Genomic DNA, 8,343 nt, shown 5'->3' with positions numbered 1-8,343 from the left:
TAATATATATATATACATTATGTATAAAATAATTAGATTATATATATACATGGTGCCGTAGATCGATATCGTAACATATCAATATAGTATCTATGTTAATTAGAATTTATACACAGGTGCGTTGATCGAAAACAAAAAGCTACAACAAGATGTTAATGTATAATAATAATAAACTTTATTTATTGAGGATAAAATACGTGTTTAGTCAAATGCTAATCTTCGCTGGTCCTCTTGCAATTTGTTAGTAAAATGCATGTGTTAGATAAAATACATGTGTTAGATAAAATAACATATTTACGCAAACGATATATTTAAGGAATGACCAAGATTTTGTTTCGGTATATACCGTATATACCAAAACAAAATCTTGGGCATTCTTTATAATTTAATTTTAAAAAAGTAGACAAACACGTTGTAAATGCACAGTTTAAGATTTATTTAATTTTTACGTAAACTAAACAATTGCGCTAAAAAAAAAGCTGCGTTGTAATTTTGCATTCTGAAGTGTAAAAAGTAGTTCCGTCATCAGTTGTTTTTCTTTTTAGGTATATATACGATATATACCAAAAAAAATATTATGGGGGAGATAGGCAGAATTAAATTTTATATATATATAAACATGGTTATCTTGCTAGTAAAATACATGTGCTAGTTAAATATATAAAGTTATATTACAGTTACCTAGCTTAGTTAAGAGTATCACAGATTAATGCATAAAGTTTCATGCAAAGGTGTTGCATTAATTAAATGGCATGTGCCTAATAAACATACATGCTAATATAGCAAACAATAAAAATTGACATAGTTATAAGCTTAAATATAGCATAATCTTAAATATTGATATAATTCAGATAAGAAGTCTATTTAGAAAATAGCAAGTTTTGGTTTCATGCAGAAACATGTTAAAATCTTAGACATTGATATACAATATTTAGTAAGTTTTCGTTTGAAAGTGGTGGAATTGTCTATTTTCTTTAGGTCACTGTGTAAAACATTCCAGTCGTTTATACTGTCAATAAGGAAGTGTCCGGAATAAAAAAAACAGTTCTATGTTTTGGCACTTTGAAATTATTTTCAATAGCACTCGATGTTATGTGTGTTGCATTTTCGTGAGAGAGAGAATGTATATATATATATACTTATAATTGTTAATGTATATAGTTCTACTTCTTTTTCAGCATAAGTAATTTAATTTTTTCATTAACGACTTAAAATATACTATAAAAATCAATCTATAACGCGTTCTGCTAAGTTACATTCTTCCATGGACTTCAATAGCATCTAAACCATTTCCAAGCATTTCAAACCAACTTAATCATTTTCGTTCTTCATCGTTGAAAGTTTAAAATAGCTGACATTTATGCTGAATATATATCAATATGTTTAGGGTAAGAACAGTAATTTTGCTTCTCAACTGTTGAAGCCCGGGCAAAAATACCTATTGTGTAATATGAAGGGCAGAAACTTGATTTGCACATCATTTGACATATCTTTTACTTTTCACAAATTGATTGACAATCTCTTTCATCAACATGCAATTTAATGTTTTAAAAATATATTATACAAACATTTTTTTTTTTTTTAAACAATTGCAGTCTTAAGGTTACATGTTCCTAATCAGTAATATTTAAGTGAAACTGGCAATAATTACTACCGCCACTTTCAAAAGATCAGATATCGTTCAATATAGGTGCCCCGGTCCAAATGAGCGGTTGGGGTGATACAGATTTTTTGGGGGTGAAATGAACTAAAAATTAAGGCAATGTGAAAAAAGCTGGGGCGAAATGGTTTCTCTGTCTAACTTCGNCAAAAGGGACTCAATTTCGTATAAACAGCGAGTGTGGCCCCCCTGGGGGCAGGAGGGAGGGGCCCAATAGGAGAAACATAGCAAATTATTCAAAATCCTTCTTCTTCGGTAGGAATGACAGGATTTTGTCCAAATTTGGTATGAAGCATCCTTTGGTGAAGGGGAAACAATTTTGTATAAACGGTGTGTCTGACTCCCCTGGATGCAGAGAGGGGGGCCCAATAGGGGAAATAGAGGTAAAACCTTTAAAATCCTACTTCTACCAATGAGATAAGGGATTTTATCCTTATTTTGTCTGGAGCAACCTTGGGCAAAGGGGACTCAATTTTGTATAAATGGTTGGTATAATATAATGCCCCCCCCCCTAGGGATAGAGGTGGGGCTCTGTTTGAAGTTTGTTCTCGCTTTATTTGAAGTACTGGATGGATCTTTCTCAAATGTCATATGTACTTATATTAATTACAGCACCTACCATGGAGTGCTATATCTTTACTTCATACCAATTATTTTAAACATATTCAGGTGAGCGATACACTAGGCTCCTTGTTAACATTCAGCATTTAGTAGCACAATTTGTTTAAATATCGCATTTCTGTGATCAATCGATATGTTTCATTAAAAATGGTATTTAAGCAATAATGCAAACCCTGATACTATATAATAATATAACAAAGTTGTGTTGAACTTTGAATTTTAATGTTTACTAGTATGTAAAATAACCATTGAAGCTGTCGACTGCTCTCCTATTTCTTTGTATATTATAATTCCTTTGGTGGAAATGTCGATATTTTAGTATTTAATTACACAATAATACATGGTGAATGAACCATGCAGTGAAGGTAACGCTTGTCCTTCCCAACACCGAGTGCTTATGTATCAAATTTATTTTTCGTTTCTCTCATGAGCCTATCGTTATCGTATGTAATTTTGTTCCTAAATTAACAAGAATTAAACAAAAACACCACATTTGACACAATGTAAAGGATATTTGTGGCTTGGCGTTACAATATAAACACTTCTAGGCTGTTAAAATATCACATTTGACAATGTGTGTTGTTTGTAATGTATTTCACTTTAAATCAGACTTTCTGATTGATCGATTTAGTTTAGGTAAAACATGTCATTTTGTGACATAAAAAACAAATATCAACTTTATCTGTACTGTTAATTTTGTTTTTCAATGGTGTCAAATCTAACAATATTGATCACATAAATGTACTATGTTTTGTTTCAGACTACGAAGATACTTTTCATCATGGCTGCAAATGTGACTCCCGAGGTAAAATCTCTCCATAACACAATGGTGTTGCTCATTGGTAAAGAAATTTTCGGAGAAACGTTGGATACACTAAAAGAATCATTTAGGGATAATCCACTGAGTTCAGCCGATATATATGGAATTAAAAATATCCCATCACTCTTCGAACGTCTAATGGTTTACGAAACAATTGATTATGGAGATTACCAAAAGTTTGTATCTATGATCAGGCACATAAATCCAAAGGTGTGTTCAATGGTACAGAAGTATGCTGAGGATATCAAANTGTTCTTGTTCTACTTGTTTCTATATTAACACGAATTAAACAAAAAACACCACATTTGACACAATGTAAAGGATATTGGTGGCTTGGCGTTACAATATAAACACTTCTAGGCTGTTAAAATATCACATTTGACAGTTGTTTGTAATGTTTTTCACTTTAAATCAGACTTTCTGATTGATCGATTTAGTTTAGGTAAAACATGTCATTTTCTAACATAAAAAAACAAATATCAACTTTATCTGTACTGTTAATTTTGTTTTTCAATGGTGTCAAATCTAACAATATTGATCACATTCTATGTTTTGTTTCAGACTACGAAGATACTTCATCATGGATGCAAATGTGACTCCCGAGGTAAAAGATCTCCATAACAAAATGGTGTACAACATAAGTACCAAGATTTTCGGAGTAAAGTTGAAGGCAGTAAAAGCACTATTTACGGATAATCCACTGAGTCCAGCCGATATAGCTGGGATTAAAGACATCCAATCACTCTTCAAATGTCTAATGGATTACGAAACAATTGATTATGGAGATTACCAAAAGTTTGTATCTATGATCAGGTACATACATCCGCGCGTATGTTCAATGGTACAGAAGTATGCTGAGGAAATCGAAAAACTGCAGGGTAACCTAGACAACCAAGGTAGGCTATGGGTGTTTTCAAATGATCACTATAATAGAGAACCTACAAATAACCACTTTGTTATCGAGATGCATATCAACAGCCTTAACAAAAGCATCCTGGACTACGTAGTCGTAGCTGCTTTCTTACTATCACTTATATTGTCATCTTAAAATTTAGGAATATTACGGATATGTCAGCATGTGTGGTTTTCCAAAAAAATGAAAAGGAAAGAAAACATATCAGGCCGTTTGATTTCCAGATATTCTTCTGTTCTAGTAATTCAGACTTTGCTCATATATATTGTGTTAAAGTTTAATGTTAAACTTTGTCCCATCGTGGAGTTTGGGGAGGTGTGAAAAGAGCACGATATTACTGTAGCTGCCATTGCTTTACAGAATTAATTTCTCGCCCAATTCTAATGAAACTTGTACACGTTTTGATAGTTGTTATTATATTGAACGGTGTAAAGATGTTCAAAAAAAATAACATTCTGCAATAACATCGCAACGCAAAATTTACGATTTAAGTGTTAAACATTAAGTGTTGACATTGCCTGGAGTTTGATAAATTTACACTGAAATGACTACAAACTTTGTCATTTTCAGTTTTTTAGCTCATCTGCATGCCAAAAGTAAGTTTGAAAGCTGCAAGGTGGCTGGATCAGTGGTATATAGATTATCTCCCCTTTCAATTAAATTTCAGTCAATGAAAACAGATAATCAGGTGATTTGATGAATCATTTAAGTAAAAGAATCAACATGGCTATTTTGACATAACATTGATATAAGGTGTTTGTGAGTCAGAAGACAAGTACCTGTACTAGTTCTCTATACATGTAATGATATCTACTAGTGCACTACATGTATTATGATTCATGGTTTGGAAATAGATTTGTCAAGTTCAGATTACAACATGAGATAAATAATTAGTAAGAAAATTGTCTGTAATAAATAGTTTATTTAAAATTCAATCAGCTATGCCTTACTTATTTAATATAAATGTCTTTACAGAAATCCATCCTGACTTAAAACCCATGATAGGTGAGTCTTATCTACTGGATTGGGCATGGTTAGAGAAGAAATGCAGCAGATTTCCTCAAAACTTGGACCAAAACAACAGGCATCATCTAAAGATATATGAAAGAAGTCTTTTACTTCTGTTTGAACAAGAATCTTGGTTCACCAAAAGAGAAGTCTTGATATCCAGATGCATCCCCAATCCGATTAAGTTTATTCCTCCTCTGTTCCTATACACTATGGTATAGGATTCAACAATAAGTACATAACAGGTTATGTTCTGGTTAATGCTATTGCAGCCAATCTTTGAAATGCCCTTCCAAACAGTTTCAATATTTCAAGTACTTGTATAATTGATCATAACTTCTGTATTGAATCAAAGGTTACACCAGATCATATGACCTGTGATGTCATGTCATCAGATCTTACACCACAGATATTGTAGAGGAACAGAACGGAAGCTTCTTTTTTTTTATTCAGATTTGATTTATAAGCTCATCTGGAACAAAGTACCAGTGTGAACTAATGTGGTGGTGCTTCATCTGTCGTCGTCCCTGTCGTCCATCAAATTTCATGTTCAATGACATCTCCTCCCTAAATATCAGACAGAATTTAACCGAATTCTAGCATTTCTAGGCCAAGGCGATCAAAAGACTTAGAATGTAGTGGCTGACCCCTTACCGGCGTGCTGAGAGACTGGGACCAAAGGACTTAAATTTTCTGACTTGCATTAAATGACGTCTTCTTATACAATTATCCCCCAGAAACGAAGTAAGGGGGTATACTGGAATCACCCTGTCCATCCGTCCGCAGTGATTTGTCCTGAAAACTCCATTTTAACTAACACGCAGATTTTATTGAAACTTCACTTAAATGACCTGTTTATTATGTACTTGTGCATCGGCATTTTAATTTCATATCGCAACACTTTTATAAGGGAGTTACGGCCCTCTATGCGAAATAACATGTCCGGAAACCCAAAGGTCAAGGTCACTTAATGATGTATAAACTACCAGCATCTGCGGGTATAAGTTATCCTCCAGATGACAGTTCTAGTTAATTACTGTGTAGATACCAACCAAATTGTAGTGGTAGCATACTTAACTCATTGGGATAATAAGTATAAAATAAAAGAGCTGAAACCTTGGGGGTTGATGGTTTTGATTAAAAGGGGTCAAATTTGAAGATTTTCTTTAAATGACATCTCTTCCTTGGGAAGGCTTTAAATAAATTGTTGTGATAGTGTCTGTGGCCCATGGGGGTCTAATGTAATACAAATAAAGGGTCTGCCTTTCTTGGGGCTCTGGACCCAAACTACTCAGCACATTTCAAGTTGATTCCCCAGGAATAGCCAGGTGAGCGATTCAAGACCATTGGGCCTTTTATTCTGTAATGACTAAGTTACTTCATTCATGAGGCATTGGATTGTTACAGAGGTCTTTTTTTTAATACAATGCTTTCACTAGGGTTTGAACCCAGGACCACTGACTTACTAGTCTGACCTTCTGCTGATTGGGCTAAAAAGATATTCTCTAAAGCTTATTCAGCAGCATGCCAGATCAGTAAAACAGAGGACCCAGGGTGATTTCTAGCAGAAGCATATTATTGGAACATAGCATAATGTAATGTTGAAAGCATTCCAGTGATTAATTTTATTTGACAGCTTAAAATTATATGTTTTGTGTTGTCATACTAAATGTATTTATGACATCATGATCATATATATTTATCAACACACTTTTGATTAGAAATGGTAAAACCTTTAGTATTTTAAAAATAAGTCAATCAAGTTAACTAACCACCAATCATTGGGTAAAATATATGTTACATATCATGACAAGGTTTCTTGTCTGAGCTTGAAACATAATTTGGTCATTTTAGCTGAGTGAGTATTTGAGCCTTATATAATGGCAGTTATTGCCATCTTTTGTGTTATCTTAACCGGTTACATATTTTTTCTTTGATTGGTAAAAGATCAGTTGATTTATTTTTTGATACTACCACTAATTCACTCATTATACTCTTCCTTTACAAATTATTCTTCACAGTATTCTAAAGTAAATTGGAAATGATTCTCTGACTTATAGATTTAATAGGCATATTGGTTTCATTCTATCATATCGATTTCATATAATTAAGACTTTTCCGCCAATATTTCTTTTTTTATATACAGGAACAACCAAAGCCACGATCAAAAAAGAAAAAGAGGAGAAAAAATTCTACCCCACCAAAGGTTTCTGTGATGCTAAAGACAAGCTCCAAAAGAACAGGGTTGTTGTCATCAAGGGAAATACGGGAGACGGTAAAACAGCAATCGCCGTTCAACTCCTTCATTGGCTGAGTCAGGAGCAAGGAGCCGGACAACCCTTACAGCTTCACANAAACACTTTTTCTTGATGATCAAACAGAGACAAATTTTCTTGTCATCACTGTTCGCAATGAAGTATTCAATTCTTTAGAAAAACGTTCTTTGGGAATGATTTTTACCGAAGACAACTTAATTGATCTTAGCTCTGATACATACAAAGTTGAAGAAGAGAAAAAAAGACTATTAGAGCTGTATAAGCCAGAAAACGTTTCCTGGTCAGAGGAAGAAAAGGAGCAAATTTTAACTAGCGCACCAAACATTGGATTCCCGCAGTGTTGCCAGCTTTTCTACAATTCTAAAAAATTGCAGAAAGAACGAATCAGATTTTTTGAAAATCCTTTTCATTTTTTGAATGAAGCATTGTCAAGATTACAAGAATGTTCTGCCCTTTTGTTTCTCTTCCTCAATGATGGTATGATAAGTGTAAAAGATCTTGATCCAAACAGTCAAAAAGTCAACCAAAAATTGCTGGAACAAGCTTTTGGTATCAATTTAATTGATGGTGAAAAAGACAGTACCAAATTGACAGATATGAAAAAACTAGGATATGTAAAAGAAAGTTTAGAAAAATTGTTAGGATTTTTAGTAGTGAAGGAGAAATATTGGCGGTCTGGTGAGGATGTGTACAGATTTAATCATGATTCTATTTATGTTGCTGTGGCACTTTTGTATGGAAAAGCCACACTGATTGGCTACATACAGAATTGTCCCAGCAAATCCCTCAGTTATCTAACAACCTCAGACACAGCTACAAACATGATTGTCATATCATCTGATCAGTATACAGAAATGTGTGAGCGTCTACTCCGAGAGTTTGAATGTGCGACGTATCTATATGGTACTAGTATTGGCTCTCTAGATGTATGGAATGATCCTGTATTTGTTAAAAGATTTGTGAGGTTTTTGAATGACAGAAAAGTTGATAAACTTGATGCGTTGAATAAAGCATGTTCTTCTGGTGCAGAAGAATGTGCTTTATA

The 8,343-nt window shown here is 33.5% G+C and overlaps 1 long non-coding RNA gene across 1 annotated transcript; it reads left to right on the top strand.

Annotated features, from left to right (window-relative positions):
- The first annotated feature begins 3,367 nt into the window (after positions 1 to 3,367).
- On the top strand, positions 3,368 to 7,337 carry LOC110441059. The gene is made up of 2 exons (XR_002461824.1): positions 3,368 to 3,997; positions 4,990 to 7,337. It is a non-coding gene; the product is annotated as an uncharacterized LOC110441059 (long non-coding RNA).
- The last annotated feature ends 1,006 nt before the right edge of the window (positions 7,338 to 8,343 follow it).

The sequence above is a fragment of the Mizuhopecten yessoensis genome, unplaced genomic scaffold (genome assembly GCF_002113885.1).
Source record: "Mizuhopecten yessoensis strain PY_sf001 unplaced genomic scaffold, ASM211388v2 scaffold715267, whole genome shotgun sequence".
Lineage (NCBI taxonomy): Eukaryota > Metazoa > Mollusca > Bivalvia > Pectinida > Pectinidae > Mizuhopecten > Mizuhopecten yessoensis.
This window is presented reverse-complemented; position numbering and strand designations above follow the sequence as displayed.